The sequence below is a fragment of the Panthera uncia genome, assembly GCF_023721935.1.
Source record: "Panthera uncia isolate 11264 chromosome E2 unlocalized genomic scaffold, Puncia_PCG_1.0 HiC_scaffold_20, whole genome shotgun sequence".
In the NCBI taxonomy this organism is placed as follows: Eukaryota; Metazoa; Chordata; class Mammalia; order Carnivora; family Felidae; genus Panthera; species Panthera uncia.
The window spans coordinates 5,283,886-5,299,038 of NW_026057589.1; the positions used below are offsets into that span (position 1 = coordinate 5,283,886).

The window sequence follows — 15,153 nt, forward strand, 5'->3', positions numbered from 1 at the left end:
ATTCTGGAGGTCTCTTTCTAACGTGCCTTCCCAAACCATGCTATCACGCTAAGGGTAGAATAAACTCTGCCACATTTTTTACTGGCTTTTTTTTTTTTTTTTTTTTTTTTGGTATCTCTACATATACCACAGAAGGTTTTCTCCCCCCTTATTTTTAGAAAGCAGACACCAACAATAGCCTCATAATGATCTCATTGTAGTTTGAAATAATCCAATCTTTGAAGCCCAATTCTTTCTTTTCAGATGTATTAATGTCATTTATCAAAAGTAATGGGATTTTTTAAAAAGTTAAGCATAAAAGAAAAGTAATGGGATACAGCGAACCAGTCAAGTGCCTTGTACATGTGCAGAGCATTTTCTGAAGCATATGCCTAACACTTTCAGACAGGCAGGACTTTCAAAGGCAACGTTAAGTGTCTTTTGTGGGTCTCAGATAATATGGTTCACTTAATTAGATTTTCCATAATCCCAGGTTAATCCTATTGTGAATTACAGACTTGAGTTTTGACTTGCCTGGCAGAAACATCTATTGCTACAAATGCATTTCTGGGAAAAAAATGTATCTTATTTATAATTCATTACCAGAATCATTACCATAGAGACTGCCTCTTCTAACTTCCTCAGGTAGGAGTGACCATTTCCACTCCTTTGGACTACACTGTCCTTTCAAACAATAAGGGCACTTCTGATAGTTTTGGCCGCGGTTATGTCTTCCTCTTCCCCAAGATATACAGGGTTCTTTAAGATTTGGGGTCACTGAATTCCTTGCACCTGAGCAGTGATGTGTACACCTGACCTGGCCTCTGTACTTTATGGAACTTAACCTTTAAATCAGTGCCCCTAGAACTTGATTGTTCATTAGAATTCACTGGAGAGTCTTAAAAATCCCCTTGACCAGGCTTTACTCAACACCAATCAAAATCCATGAAAATCAGGAGTCGGTATTTTTGAGGCTCCCCAGGTGGTTCTGGAGTATATTTGAGGTGCGAACCACTGTTCTACAGCTCCCCTATCCAATATGGTGGCAACCTAGACACATGTGGCTTTTTTAAGTTTACATTAATTTAAATTAAATAAAATTAAAAATTCACTCCCTCAATGGCCTAGCGCCATTTCCAGTGCTCAGTGGTCATCTTTATCATTGAAAAAAGTCCTATTAATGAGTGTTGGCCTTAGGCTTTAAAACACCTTCATCCGAACCATAAAGGGTCTGTTGAATGAAGTTATACCAAGAACACTGTACTAGGAAAGCAGTCAAAGGTCTGCCACCAATTCATGGTGCAATGTCCAATGGTCTAGACCTCTGTTTTCTTATCTGTGAAGTTACAGACTAGGTAGGATCAATGGCTCTCCAAAGGTGACCAGCAGAATTCCCCAAGAAATTAAGAGGAAAGGGGTTGCGAATGGGTGGGGACAGTCTGTTGCCCTACAGAAAACAGAAGTACAGCCAGAGTCGGCAAGATGATCCTTGAAAAGCAGTTTGGCTGCCTTAAAAAAAATAAGAAAGGAAGAATAGAAACCACTTCTGAGATCTGGACACCTAGCAGACTCACTGTCTCAGCCCATGCACGGGCGAGTCAATTCCTGCTTTAGCACCCATGATCTCCTGGGTTAGGGAGCCCCAGCTCAGGGAACTGTGAGGCCACGGACAGCTGACAACTCACTTCACCTCCCTGAGTGTGTTTCTCTTATGACAAGAAAAAGACAAATGATGCCTGACCTCCCTGGCCTCCGAGTTAATTCGAGGCTGGAATGAGATAATAGGTAGAGAGTCTCTTTGGAAAAGCATCATGTCCACTGCCTAGGTGAGAAGGGGGATGACGAAATGCTGGAAGGAGTGGCAACTTCCATTTCTTTAGGTCCTCTTTAAAGTTTTGGCTTTTTGTCTTTGTAGGTTGTAGATAAACAAATGCCAAGGACCTGTTACCGTTACAGGAAGGAGATGTGATTGCACTCTTCTCTGATAGAGATATAAAATCTGTCAGATGCTGCATATGGATTCCTTTCATGTACCTGGCACCCTTTTTGTTTGCTACTGGACTCAAAAGGACCCGGTAAGGCTGACTTGTGGGGACGCTGACCCCTGTGTATAGCTTCTCGGCTGGGGGCTGGGGGGTGTGGTGGCAAGAGAAGGGATGGCTGATTCCAACAAGAAAAGCTATGAAAATATGTGAGAGCCCTAGACTCTATAGGGATACAGGCCAGAAGGACCTCTGAAGAGACCATGGGTCTTTCAATTATCCATGGGTCTTTCAATTATCCTCAATAGTGGATGGAAATGGATCACTCGTGGGGAGTCTGGACAAAGCTGTCAGGTACTTGTCACATGAGATGTCATGGGCTTTCCCAGATGGAGAAGTTCCAGGAGGCCATCCTAGTAAAGTCTTCATTCACCATTCAGCCTCTGCTTGATCGGGGTCGGGGCGGGGTGGGGGGGTGAGGGGGTGGGGGAAGAGAAAGACAGAGCACAAGCAAGGGAGGGGCAGAGAGAGAGGGAGACACAGAATCCGAAGCAGGCTCCAAGCTCTGAGCTGCCAGCACAGAGCCTGATGAGGTGCCTGAACTCACAAACTGTGAGATCATGACCTGAGCCAAAGTTGGACACTTAACTGACTGAGCCACCCAGGAGCCCTGCTTTACATACATTCTTGATTACCTCTTTCTCCACAGCATCCTCCGGAGTTTTGTGTTAGGGCATTCACTGTCCAGATAAGGAAACAAGGGCTTGGGGCACTTTGCTTTCAGGGCACTGACTTTCGTTCATGTGACTGATTAATACCCAAAATGGAATTTGACTGTTCGAAAGCTCTTGCCTATCTACCTTTTGTGTTGAACTCCTCTGTAATTCTCCTATGGAGGTCTTAATTTAAATTCCTGGGCATGGTCAGAATTCAGCTAAATTTCATTCCACATGGCAACCAATTAAATATTTGTGGAGACTAGGATTCTGCACTAGTTAAATGCTATGAATTTGGTGAAACATGTTCTTTGCCCTCAAGAAACGCATGCATTACTAGGAGTTTTAGAAAGTGGATATTCCACCCAAGGGTCAACCATCACCAGCTCCTTCGATGTTTCCTTAGAGGAATCGCCCCACCCCCAGAGGTTCTTCAGCGTGCTCCACTCTTCCAAATAGTCCTTGAATGAATGAACCATGATTTTTAAACCTCTCCTTCATAATGTTTTCCACATTAGAACAAAATTTTGCTCTACATCCTTCACTGCCTCAGCCTCCAAAGGAGGTGCTAATGATGACTAAAAGGCAAGCGGTGCAGGGAACCGTAGGAGGGCAGCCAGACAATAAATATCTTCTAACAAAGGAGCCAGCTCAACATGAAGTGGCTCTGTGAGATCTCATGAGCTAATGGTTGTTAAAAAGAGTGACTACATCGCTCAGGGAAGGAAGAGTTACATGGTGGTAGAGGCAAGTCCCGCACATCAATATTTCATCTGAGGGCACGAAGGTGAGGCCTGGAATTATTCTCTGACAGGAAGAGTGGCTGTTATCCAACCACTGCTCACACCGCTGGTTAATTCAATACCCACACTGCAAAGAGAATTAAGCCATGCCTTCGATCCTGTTTTCAACAGGAAAGGAGGTGACACTAGCTTCAGTTCTTTATTAAATTGCATAAACAAGCAAAATAATATAAAACTTGAATCCGTTCATAGAGCGCCAGTGTGACAAAGTCCAACTGGTTGTTTCCCCAGGTCTCCCTAGGAGATGCACGTGCAACCAGGAATAAGTTTTGCCATTGCTCTCAGGCACCTTACATTGATCGACTAAGTACCTCTTTCCAAAAACATTTTACTGGAAAGGCAGATTTGCAATCCATGGTACCATTGGTAAGGCAGAAAAGGCTCTCTAGGATCACTCGGTAAGAGAAAGCCCTTTTAAAGTTCATTTATTTTGAGAGAGAGAGCGAGAGAGAGCGCGCACAAGCAGAGGTGGGGCAGAGAAAGAAGGAGAGAGAGAATTCCGAGCAGGTTCCACACTGTCAGCACAGAGCCTGACGAGGGCTTGATCTCACAAACCATAACGTCGTGACCTGAGCAGAAATCAAGAGTCAGATGACACTTAACTGACTGAGACACCAGGAACCCCAAGGAAAAGTCCTTTTAGATCACATTTGACTCAATCAACCAAGGAGCAGATCAATAAGGAACAACAAACTATTGCTCTGTGTCATTAACTATGCCATCAAGGAATTACTGCCTTCCTGGCAAGACATCTGTGATGGAAATACCCACTCTTGCATCTCAAGGATGTCTGCCCACGAGGTCACAGAAATATATCTGGGTCTCGTGGTTCATAGCCTGTTTCTGGTTCTTAATCTAATCATGGCACTGGGTGTCCCAGGCATGGGCCCTCTGCACCTCCAAGGTCTTAGTTCCACTCCTCCATCTTTTCCACACCTACACATGTTCAGATCTCAAGTCCAGCATTCTAACCAAGTCCACCCAGAACTCACAAGGTAGAGGTCGTGGGGGGATTCAGAACTTGAAAGCTCGCTGATTTGACAAATGTACACACTCAGAAAATAACTAACAGCTCCAGATCAAATCAGCTCCTTAAAATTACTATAAATATAAACATCAGGAGAGGTCAAGATATATTCAGAATGGCATGGCCACTTCATGAAGCAAGGACCTAGATCTGGATAGAAAATGGGTAGAATTCTGCCTGGTAGAAATGGGAGGAAAGCTCCACGGCCTCCTCCTCAGCCCTCCCCTGAAGCCAGGCTTATGCCTCATTTCATAGGAAACTCCCTGTCTCGTCCTCCCCACGACTGTTGTGCTGAGAAGCCCAGCTGCATTGCTGAGGCCGTGCCAGGTTTTTCTCCCTGGGGTCTGCCCTGCCTCTGGCATTTTTACCTACTGCTTGTACGTGGACAGAGGAGACAGTAAAGGATGCTGCCTCCTGCCTATATCTGTGTATCTCTGGCACTGACTGCACTCTTCCCCCACAAGGATCCTCTATGTACCAGCCCAGATTGAGGACTCTGGGGTCTTAGTACTTTCTACTGCAGTAGAGTTGTTCAAGCTTCCCACCCCCCAAGACACTCACACATGCTGACACCTCGCCTCCCTTCGCTTCCTCACTCTGCAGCTGAGATATTCCAACAGACTTTAGGGCTGAGTCTTTGTAAGGTGCTGCTGAATCCTGCTTTGTCCTGTTCAGAGTGAACTGAGCCAGCCTTTGGTTGATACATAATTTATATCCTTTTCTTATGTCAGTATTTTACTAGTGAGCACATGGGCTCCAACAGATACCGACCGTCAGTGTTTGGGTAAACATCAAGGTTTGCTGCTGAGGAACAAAAGTTTAAGTGGCACACATGGATGTGTCCAGGTGACTATTTTTCACACGCAAAAAAGGAAATGACTTTTCTTTTTTTGTTTTTTATTTATTTTTTTTATTTTAACTTGTTTTATTTTTTATTTTTTTAAATTTATATCCAAATTAGTTAGCACATAGTGCAACAATGATTTCAGTAGATTCCTTAGTGCCCCGTACCCATTTAGCCCATCCCACCTCCCACCACCCCTCCCATATCCCAAACTCCAAATACGGAGTTTGTTCTCCATATTTATTAGTCTCTTCTGTTTTGCCCCCTCCCTGTTTTTATATTTTTTTAGTTTTCTATAGCAGCATTATCTTTGTTTTTTTAAATATGAAATTCATTGTCAAAACTGGTTTCCATACAACACCTTGTGCTCATCCCAACAGGTGCCGTCGTCAATACCCATCACCCACCTAATGACTTTTCAAATCAGGAAAAGTGATGCTAGCATGAAGTAAGCAGAACATAGGTTTTTTGACATGAGGAGGGGATGGAGGTATCACTTTGGGAAAATTCAGACTGAAATACCAATGGTACCCAAATGATAAGCCAGAAAAAATGTTCCTCAAGTCATAAGGAAAAAAACAAAAGGATATTTTGTTGACATATTTTGTTGAAGCAAAGTCTTCTAATAATTACAAATCATAAACCTGGCACGGAGATCGAAATGTGAGCATATAAAGATACATTTTTTTAGGCAAAGTGTAATAAACATGTGATTTTTTTTTCCGGTGTAGCCATCTTAGAAAAGAAAATCATGAGAAAAACGAGGGATTCAGATTATAGCAGAATAGTGGCAATTCTTTCACTCATAACTGGCCAAAGAATTTTATATCATTTCTCTTTTTTTTTTTTTTTTAATTTTTTTTTCAACGTTTTTTATTTATTTTTGGGACAGAGAGAGACAGAGCATGAACGGGGGAGGGGCAGAGAGAGAGGGAGACACAGAATCGGAAACAGGCTCCAGGCTCCGAGCCATCAGCCCAGAGCCTGACGCGGGGCTCGAACTCACGGACCGCGAGATCGTGACCTGGCTGAAGTCGGACGCTCAACCGACTGCGCCACCCAGGCGCCCCTATATCATTTCTCTTTAATAAGCATGGGGAATTGAAATTTTATATTGAAGATAAGTGGAAATGATGTATGCTAGCTAAATGGATACTTTAAATTGTATGCCTTTATTCCATTGTGTGGCTTGGTTCTCCTCAAAACAATCCCTTTGTCATTTTTCTCAATATCCTATACAACAAAAAAATTCTGCATTTTTAAAGAGAGGACGTAGCCTTAATGGGAACTCACCTGGGATTTGCAGCCAGGCTTCCGGTGTGCCAAAGTGACAAAATTATTACAAGTTCTCTTAAAGCTGTCTTAATACGGCTCATTTCTCTTGAGTTGTATCCTGTGTTAAACCAACTCTTGCTTTGCTGAGATGAGATGGATTTCTAGGAATAATCATCACAAGCTTGCAAAAAGCACTTTGTGCTAAAGTAGAAAAATTTACATTCCTAATCGTATGACTTAGAACTGAATACTCATTTGAGACTCAGAAAGTCTGTGTGTTTCAAACCCTACCACTCCCATGACGTCAAGCCTATTAGATCATAATGGCCGTGTCATTTACTTTTGGGGGAACTAGGGGTGTCAGATCTAGCAAATAAAAATACAGGACACCCAATGAAATTTGAATTAAAAAAAAAACATTTATTCTGAGAAAAAGTACATCCCATGCAATTTGGAGGGACAGATTTAAAATGATTATTTGTTTTTTTATCTTTCATATTTAACTGGATATTAAAACGATTAATTTGTTTTTTATCTGACTTTCACATTTGACTGGAAGTCCTGTATGTTTGTCTGACAAAGTGGAAACTCATCTATTAAAAAAAAAAAAAAAACTGGACTAGGCAAGTCAATCTCCAAGCCTCAAGTTATTTTTATCTAAATCCCAGAATCATTTTGTCTCCAAGCATCTTCTTTGCAAACTCATAATGCTGTTGCCTAGTCCTCAGGGAAGCAGCACCACTGGGCAGAAGAGATCACATCTGGAGAAATGTTGACAGTTTGAGACCTTTAACATCAGTGTAACCGAGGTCAGAGAAAACCAAGGAAGGATCTTGGATTTCCCTAGAGAAGATAGAATAGACCCTTGGATATTGACAGGTAACCTACAATGTAAAAGGCCCAAGGATGAAAGGATTATCTACAGTGATAATTGATTGAGGAATTAGGAATAATGTTCTCTTTCATCCTCTGAGTTGACTTTAGTTCTCAGAAAACAACCAATACCCAAGTCTCAGAGTCAGGATCATTTATATTAGGAGCACACACCATGCCTGATTAGTAGGCAACTTTCAAGAATGCAGCACTCATCGATGTTTGTTCACATACACACAAAAAATTGATAAAGATACGTGCATAAAACATGCCCAGAGCATGCAGTGAGAACCTGGAGCCGAGCTAAGCAGAGACAGTCAACAAAGAGATGCTGCCATGGTCCTCAAGTCACCGAGAGTGTAATGGTGGTGGTGGCAGGCTGCAAGGCAGCCCAGAAAATGGTAAACATGTCATGAAACGTGCTTTGATGGGGGCGTTGGTTGTGAGAGAGCTGAGCGGAGATGTACTATAAACCAGGGTACAACGGTACAATGATGTGGTTGCTCAGCGAGGATCTACCTGATAAACCTAAATGAAGTCTTGAAGTGATATATAGGAATGGATGAGATGTTTAAGGGTAGGAAAAGCAATCTAGGCAGTGGGAACAACAGGAGCCAATATCTAAGACGTGAAATGAGAGTCTGTGTTCAGATAATGATAGGAATCTGGGGCTGTAAAAGCACAAATGATGCTCAAGAAAGAGGAAAGGGTGGGGCAGGAAATGTAGGCAGATGGTAAACCACACATACACTAATGACCAACAGCAATTATAATACTAACATTTGTGCTTTGGCCAGTGCTTGCATTTATACCTGTCCTGCAGCATGCAAAGTTGGAAAGTCATGCAGAAATAGCCACATGTCCAGAATTGTGGGGTCCTGCAGTTAAACTAAATGGGTATATGCTTCCATTATTCATTTTCCATCAGGAAGTGTCAAACCTTAGAACTTAGAAGCAGCCTACGACTCAGATTTAGAATAGGTGCCTGACTGCTGGCTGGGGGGGGGGGGGGGGGGGACCCCCAAAACAACACCCTGTGTCGCCTCTTCAAGGACTGGTGGGGGGTGGGGAGGGGCAGGGAATAGAGAGAAAGGAAAAAATACTCACTATGCTCCTATAACGTGAGCCTTTGATCTAGAACGATACTGTTTACAGTCTTATGACATAGGGACAATTATTCCTACTTGACAAATGAAACAAAATCAGACAAAACTTAAGTCAAGTTCTGGTGTCAGATGAAATGAGATAACCTAAACCTGACCCTGGCTATAAGAAATACGCCCAAGTACATGTGCCAAGCCTTCTTTAAATCCCCAGCAAAAGCAGCCAAGGCAAAGTGGCTCATGATATAACCAAGGTGGTGCCTCTGCAAAGAAGGAAATTAATTTCATTCTGATTTCCCCTGATCTGCACTGTATGTACCAAATCACAGCCATCTTTACAAAATTAAGGGCATTAGTTATCTCCCCATTCAGTCGGAGTGGCATTACACTTGCACGAAGACGTTCCTAGCTAAGCTGAGGCATATCAAGTTTTTACAGAATCATTCATCAAGAGGTGAGACCTAACCCTGATTAGCGTTTCAATAAGAAGCCTAGGACTAAATAGAGAAGAAGTGCACCATCACAGAGGCAATTAGGCACCTTCCAGACAGCCACATTTTTCCTTAGACCAATCGAGTTTGAGCAAATGAGAATTTTTTTTCCTTTCTCTCTTTTTTCCCCCCTGATGTGAAGTGAACTGCCTTAAATAACTGAAGAGGTGACAGCAAGCTTGTTAAAGAAAACGTTTGCCCATTAAGTGAGGCTTAATTAAACAGAACAAAGGCTAATCATTCTTCCATCTAAGAAGTGGTACATCCCACTACCATAAAACTACCAAGTGTTTGCAGCACTTGGTCTGGGAGGCCTATGATGACACCCACCAGTAAACTAGGGGGACATGTCCAACAAAACACTTACAGACTTCAAGAAATCACATGTCACCGCACAAAGCAGTGGATGAATTGGAGATGTGCGCATGCAAATAAAGTTAAACAAATATTAATTTTTGTCTCCAATTATGCTGTCTTTAGGTTTTCTCAGAGTGACAAAGCTACATTCACTTGTCCCCTTCGATGAGCCATTTGGAATTGCTGATAAGAGGTTTAGCAGCAGTACCGAGAGGGTCTAGTGACAGAAATTCTCCAGGACTGCATCATCAGTGCTCCATGACAATGGGGATCATGTAAGTTCCGTTCATCACCTTATCTCCAGCAGGTGGCATGATATTGAGCACAGCAGAAGCAGAGCTTGGATGGAATTGTGGTCAAATGATGCCTCCCAAAAAGATGTCGAAGTCTGACTCCAGCAGCTGTGAAGGTGACCTTATTTAGAAAGATGTTTTTTTGCAAATGATGAAGTTAAAATGAGGTGATTCAGGTGGACTCTAATCGAGTATCATTGGTGTTCTTATAAACAGGGGAAATTTGAACAGGGGGTGGGGGATACCATTTATAAGCCAAGGAATGCCTGAGGATACCAGAAGCTAGGAGGAATCTATGACAGAGAGTCTCTCTCACAGCCCTCAGAAGAAGTCAACTCTGCCCAACACCTTGATTTTGGACTTCTGGCCTCCAGAACTGTGATCCAATAAATTTCTGTTGTTTAAGCCACCCCGCTTGTGATACTTTGTTACTATGGCAGCCCCAGGACACTAACACAGGTGGGGAAGGGCAGAGTGCAGTCATCCAGTGGACTGGATGATTTCTCAGTTCATCTTTGCCACCCTTCTTCCAGGGCATTTATCCCATGCAGTGTCCCCACTGCCACCTTCAAGAGCACTGGATTTAAAGCTGACCTCCACTCTTCCTCGTCTCATGGCCTCATATGAAAAATGGGGGTACTGGTATAGCACATCTCTCCTTGCCTTGTTGTGAAGATTAAATAAGATAATTCTTGGGGCGCTGAATGGCTCAGTTGGTTAAGCATCTGTCCCTTGATTTGAGCTCAGGTCATAATGTTGCGGTTAATGAGTTTGAGCCCTGCATAGGGCTCCACACAGAGCCTGCTTGGGATTCTCCCTCTTTCTCTGCCCCTCCCCCACTTGTGCTCTCTAGAAATAAGTAGGTAAATAAGTAATTCTTGTGATGTGCTGGACACTGTGTGTGGCATATAGTAAGTGCTCAATAAATACTACCTATTACTATTACCGGCATGAACAGCTTGGCCCCCAGAACTTAATAGTGTTAAGGTCAATTTTATATTTGTTTGGTTGTCAGTGAAACAATGTGGACTTGACTGTAACTGGACTGTCCAAATAGAGTTGGCTGGTAACATCAGGTCCTTGGACTCCAGGTAGGCCCCTCACCATTGGACGGACATGACCAGGAGTTCAGGCCGCTTACACTGCCTTTAACAGGTTGCCTTCCACTCCATCCACCCCCCCCACCCCACCACCCACAATACAGATTTATCAACAGAAGGCATTGAATCTGCCAAGACCTGGCCATGCCGGAACTGATCTTGGGAGCCTGAAGGTGAGCAGGACCAGTTAGCTGCCGGGAGGTGGGATGCTGAGCTGAGGTGGCAGTGACCTCAGTGAGGCTGCTGGGAGCCCAACTGAGGACAAGGGCTAGAACCCTGATTAGCATTTCAGTTAGGGACTTAAGGAAAAGAGAGAACATCTGTCAATCAGAGGGGCAAGGGGGCTGCAATGAGGAGGCTCCAGGTCCCCTGTGCTAGGTGACACATCCAGGGCTTTGTGATCATCACCTTACTTACCCTTCACCACAACTCAGTGAGGTGGGTATTACTGCCTCTATTTTACAAGAGAGGGAAGTGAAGTGAGGTTCAGAAGACCTTTGGTAACTCAGAGCAAAGTCACCAAGTACATCACTTCCTGGTATGCACTGGGTGGAACCAGGGCTGTCTCCACTAACCATTATGCCCCATTGCCTGCTGGCATCTGCTGCGTTGTCCCTGCTAGAAAGTCACACTCAGTGGGTGGTTACTAATATTTAAATCAGATTGAAGACTGTATTGTCAAACCCATCTGCTGATGGTTTATAGCTATATACTTAAAAAGGCATAAATGCTTTTTGAATGTCAGTAGTATGCATCCTTAATTTTCTGCATTGTTTATGAATTGCCTGGAATAGAGCAATCACAATAATAATTCATACTTTATCACACTTTGTAATTTACAAAGGGCTTTCACCAACATTAGCTCATTTTACACATCAGCTGACAAAGGTAAGGGTTATTATTACCCTCATTTTATTGATGGGGAATAAAAGAATAAGTCATATGCTCTAATGTTCTGAGATGTTAGTGAGCATTCAGGCTGCAATCATGAGAGTAGGGCTTAGGCTGAAAATCCTACCCCAAGAATGGAAAAAATGTTCCCTGAGGGGGAGCATAGTTTCCATTTGGGAGTGGACAGCTCCAAAATCAACCTCAATTCAGTCTGCAGTGGAAACTTCGCCTCCAGAAGGACACAGCTGATTAACAGCAGCCTGTGATGCGGTGGCTCACAACTCCTGGGTGCTTATTCCATGCTCAGCACTGTGCCAAACACTTTGCATGCTTTATTTAGTTAATCAGCACACGGCTCTATGGGGTTAGAGATGAAGAAACTGAAGGTTGGAAAGGTAACTCACTCAAGGTCAAACTAGTGACACCCCCTGACCATCATATCTTAGAGGTTTAACTTTTAGCAATTTGACTTTAAGGTGGACAGCCTGATGGGTACAGCCTTTCTCAGAGAGAAGAAAAATTCTATGGTGTTTTGTTCTGTTTTGTTTTGTTTTGTTTTGTTTCTCCAGTCCTGGAGCCTCTTGACTTCCACTGTGGCTTGCAGCAGGTTAGAAATGTCATATGTACTTGAATCAAGGCTTGGCTTCCCTTCTGCTCAGGACTCTTGGTGACACTGCATCTAATACTACACCTGCTGGGAAGGTGTCTCTGTTCCCCCTCCATAGGAACTGTTGCTTGCCATTAAAGAGATTGATTCTGTGCAAACATTTGAAACCATCCATCCAAAAGTCCTTATGGAGAAGCTTCTGAGTTACAAAAGAACTACAGAGCCAACTCATTAGAGCCACAAACCCCTGTTCGGTGGCAATCTTCTCACACCCATCTTGTCTCTGGATAAATCTGATGAGCTTCAATATTCTTCCCAGACATACTCTTGCCATTTCTAAAATGATTGAAAACAGACCCCCAGAACAGCTCCAGAAGCATCAGAGGTGAAGGCAGCACCACAGGCAGGGTCCGGCGCCCAGAGGGAGGTTAACTCTGAAAGCAAGAGGGATCATGGGAATACTAAAGTCTCACTCTGTTTGCCAACATCCATCACTCAACTCTCTGCCTGAAATAACTAGGAAAAGATTGAATTTGAGATGGGAAGACAGGGCTGAAAAGAAGATGACTGGGCAGACAGAGATGCTTTTTGCAAACATTACAGGTGAAAGAGAAAATGCTGAAACACAATATTCTGTGGCCTTAGCTTTCTGTCCATTAGGGTGAGTGGGGGGGGTGCTCATGGGGGCGACCGAATGGCCTGCAACGTGCACCGTCACAGGGAGAGCAGACCCTATCACTCTGGCGGCTGCAGGGCCCTGCTGTTTCAGCCAAGAAGCTCCGTTTTAGATTTGAAGTATTAATTCAATTTCCCTCTTCTCGTGCCACTTACCAGCTGTGAGGCATCAGGCAAATTATTCAGTCTTTCTCAGCCTCTGTTTTCTCATTTGAAAAATGGAGATAAAATGCTCGGTGCACAAGGCAAAGTGGTAGAATTAAATGATAGGAAGCCATGTCTGACACACAGTAGGCTTCTTCCTCTTTCCACGTTTCCCCTCTTCAGTCCTTGATCCATGAACAATGGCACTTTTACAGAGAAGAATTCAGCCCCCGCCTTCATCTTGGAAGCTAGAGCTCAAATCTTCACTTGCCACTCATTACAGAAAGTGCCCAGTGCCAGCCTCCCAGATACGTCATTGTATAGTCCAGCCTGAGCCAGAAGCACCCACAGTTAGGAACCCTCGTACAGAGGCTCCTGGATGGCTGGAGAGGGCCATCGTTTCCACTGCTGCTGTTTTGCAATGGGCAGTTTTCTCTGAGAAGCCAGTAAATACACCTTAACACCAACTTGCACATTTTTTGGATTCACATGTGATCAATTATTGTAGCTCATAGATTTTCTTTCACTTCCTTCCTTCCTTCCTTCCTTCCTTCCTTCCTTCCTTCTTCCCTCCCTCCCTCCCCCTCTCTCTCTTTCCTTCTTTCTTTTCTTTCTTTTCTTTCTTTCTTTCTTTCTTTCTTTCTTTCTTTCTTTCTTTCTTCCTCCCCTCCCTCTCTCTCTCTCTCTCTTTCTTTCTTTCTTTCCTTTTGTAGTTCATAGATTCTCAATGGAAGTAAGAACCCCAGAGTCAAGCCCTTCACCCTGACCTCACTTTTCAAATAAGAAAGCTCAGGCTTAGAAAGGAGGCTCACCTTGGGGAGCTAGCCCTGCTGGAGGGTGTGTAATGCAGACAAAATTATCTGCACAGACCAGCTTCCAGGCTAAGAGGAAGCCTCCAGCCACTGCCAAAGAGGGACCTGCTCCTGCCAGAGAGCAGAGCTGTGGCACTTAGAGGTGTGGTAATGCCCAGTTATCTCCCAGAGGTATTTGAGCATAGGTCAGTATCAGTACTTCTAAGGAGAAGAAACATTTGTTGAGTTAGGGAACTGGGCTAGGTATTTTAGATGCATTATCTCATTTGACTTTTGCAATAGTCCTATGAGCAAGAATACTATCCCTTCCCCATAGATGCCCACATATTAATTCTCAACATGCCCTGGTCAACTTGTCTGGCAAAGAGGACTCTGCAGATGTGGTCAAATTAAGGGCCTTGAGGGCCTTGAGGTGGGCAGATGAGCCTGGGCTCCAGATAATCACAAGATGCTTATAAGAGGGAGGCAGGAGAGACAGAGAAAGAAGCAGCCGTGAGGGAAGCAGAGGATGGCGTGTGAGCTTTGAAGATGGAGGAAGAAGCCATTAGCCAAGGGATGCAGGAGGCCTGAGACTCTGAAACAGACAAGAAATAAGATTCTCCCCTAGGACCTCCGGAAGGAAACTAGCCCTGACAACAACCTGGTTTCAGCCCATAGGACTCATTTTGAACTTCTGATCTCCAAAACTCTCAAATAATGAAATTGTATTGTTTTCAGCCACCGAGTTTATGGTAGTTTGTTACAATACCAATAGCAAACTAATATACCCATTTAACAGATGAGCAAACTGAAGCTTCTTGGGGTCAAATCACCTGGCTTCAGTCACACGGAACCAGCTCACAGGAAGCAGAAATGATGCACGCAGGGTGAGTCTTTGGCCCATGCTCCTAGCTGGGCGACATGGCACTGGGGATGGAGGCGGACGAGTGCAATTTCACAACTTAAAAAAATGCAAGACCTTCCTCAAGCCATGAGACAGTCAAGATAGTCACTATTCCCAGTTCCATGAAAACAACAACAATAAAAACATTAGCAAGAGAGAGTAGCTGTTCCGCTCAGGGCACAGTTAGAGGCAGAACTGAAATTCCAACCCAGTTTCCATGACACCACTCCTGCCCCATATACTGTGCTGCCTCTGTAGCCTGTGGAGCATTTTTGCAGGTTGGTGCCCTTTTGCAGAG

At 43.8% G+C, this 15,153-nt stretch overlaps 1 protein-coding gene across 4 annotated transcripts in view; it reads right to left on the reverse strand.

The window, feature by feature from the left end:
* Positions 1-15,153, reverse strand: part of CDH11 (cadherin 11) — a 153,890-nt gene that overhangs the window by 61,003 nt on the left and 77,734 nt on the right. The window contains exon 1 of one of the 4 annotated variants that reach the window (XM_049622785.1): positions 6,645-6,921. The exons of the other annotated variants lie outside the window; for them this stretch is intronic. The gene's annotated coding sequence lies outside the window, so the exon portion shown is untranslated. Of the gene's footprint in view, positions 1-6,644; positions 6,922-15,153 lie in introns of those variants that run through there. 4 annotated transcript variants of the gene reach the window in all.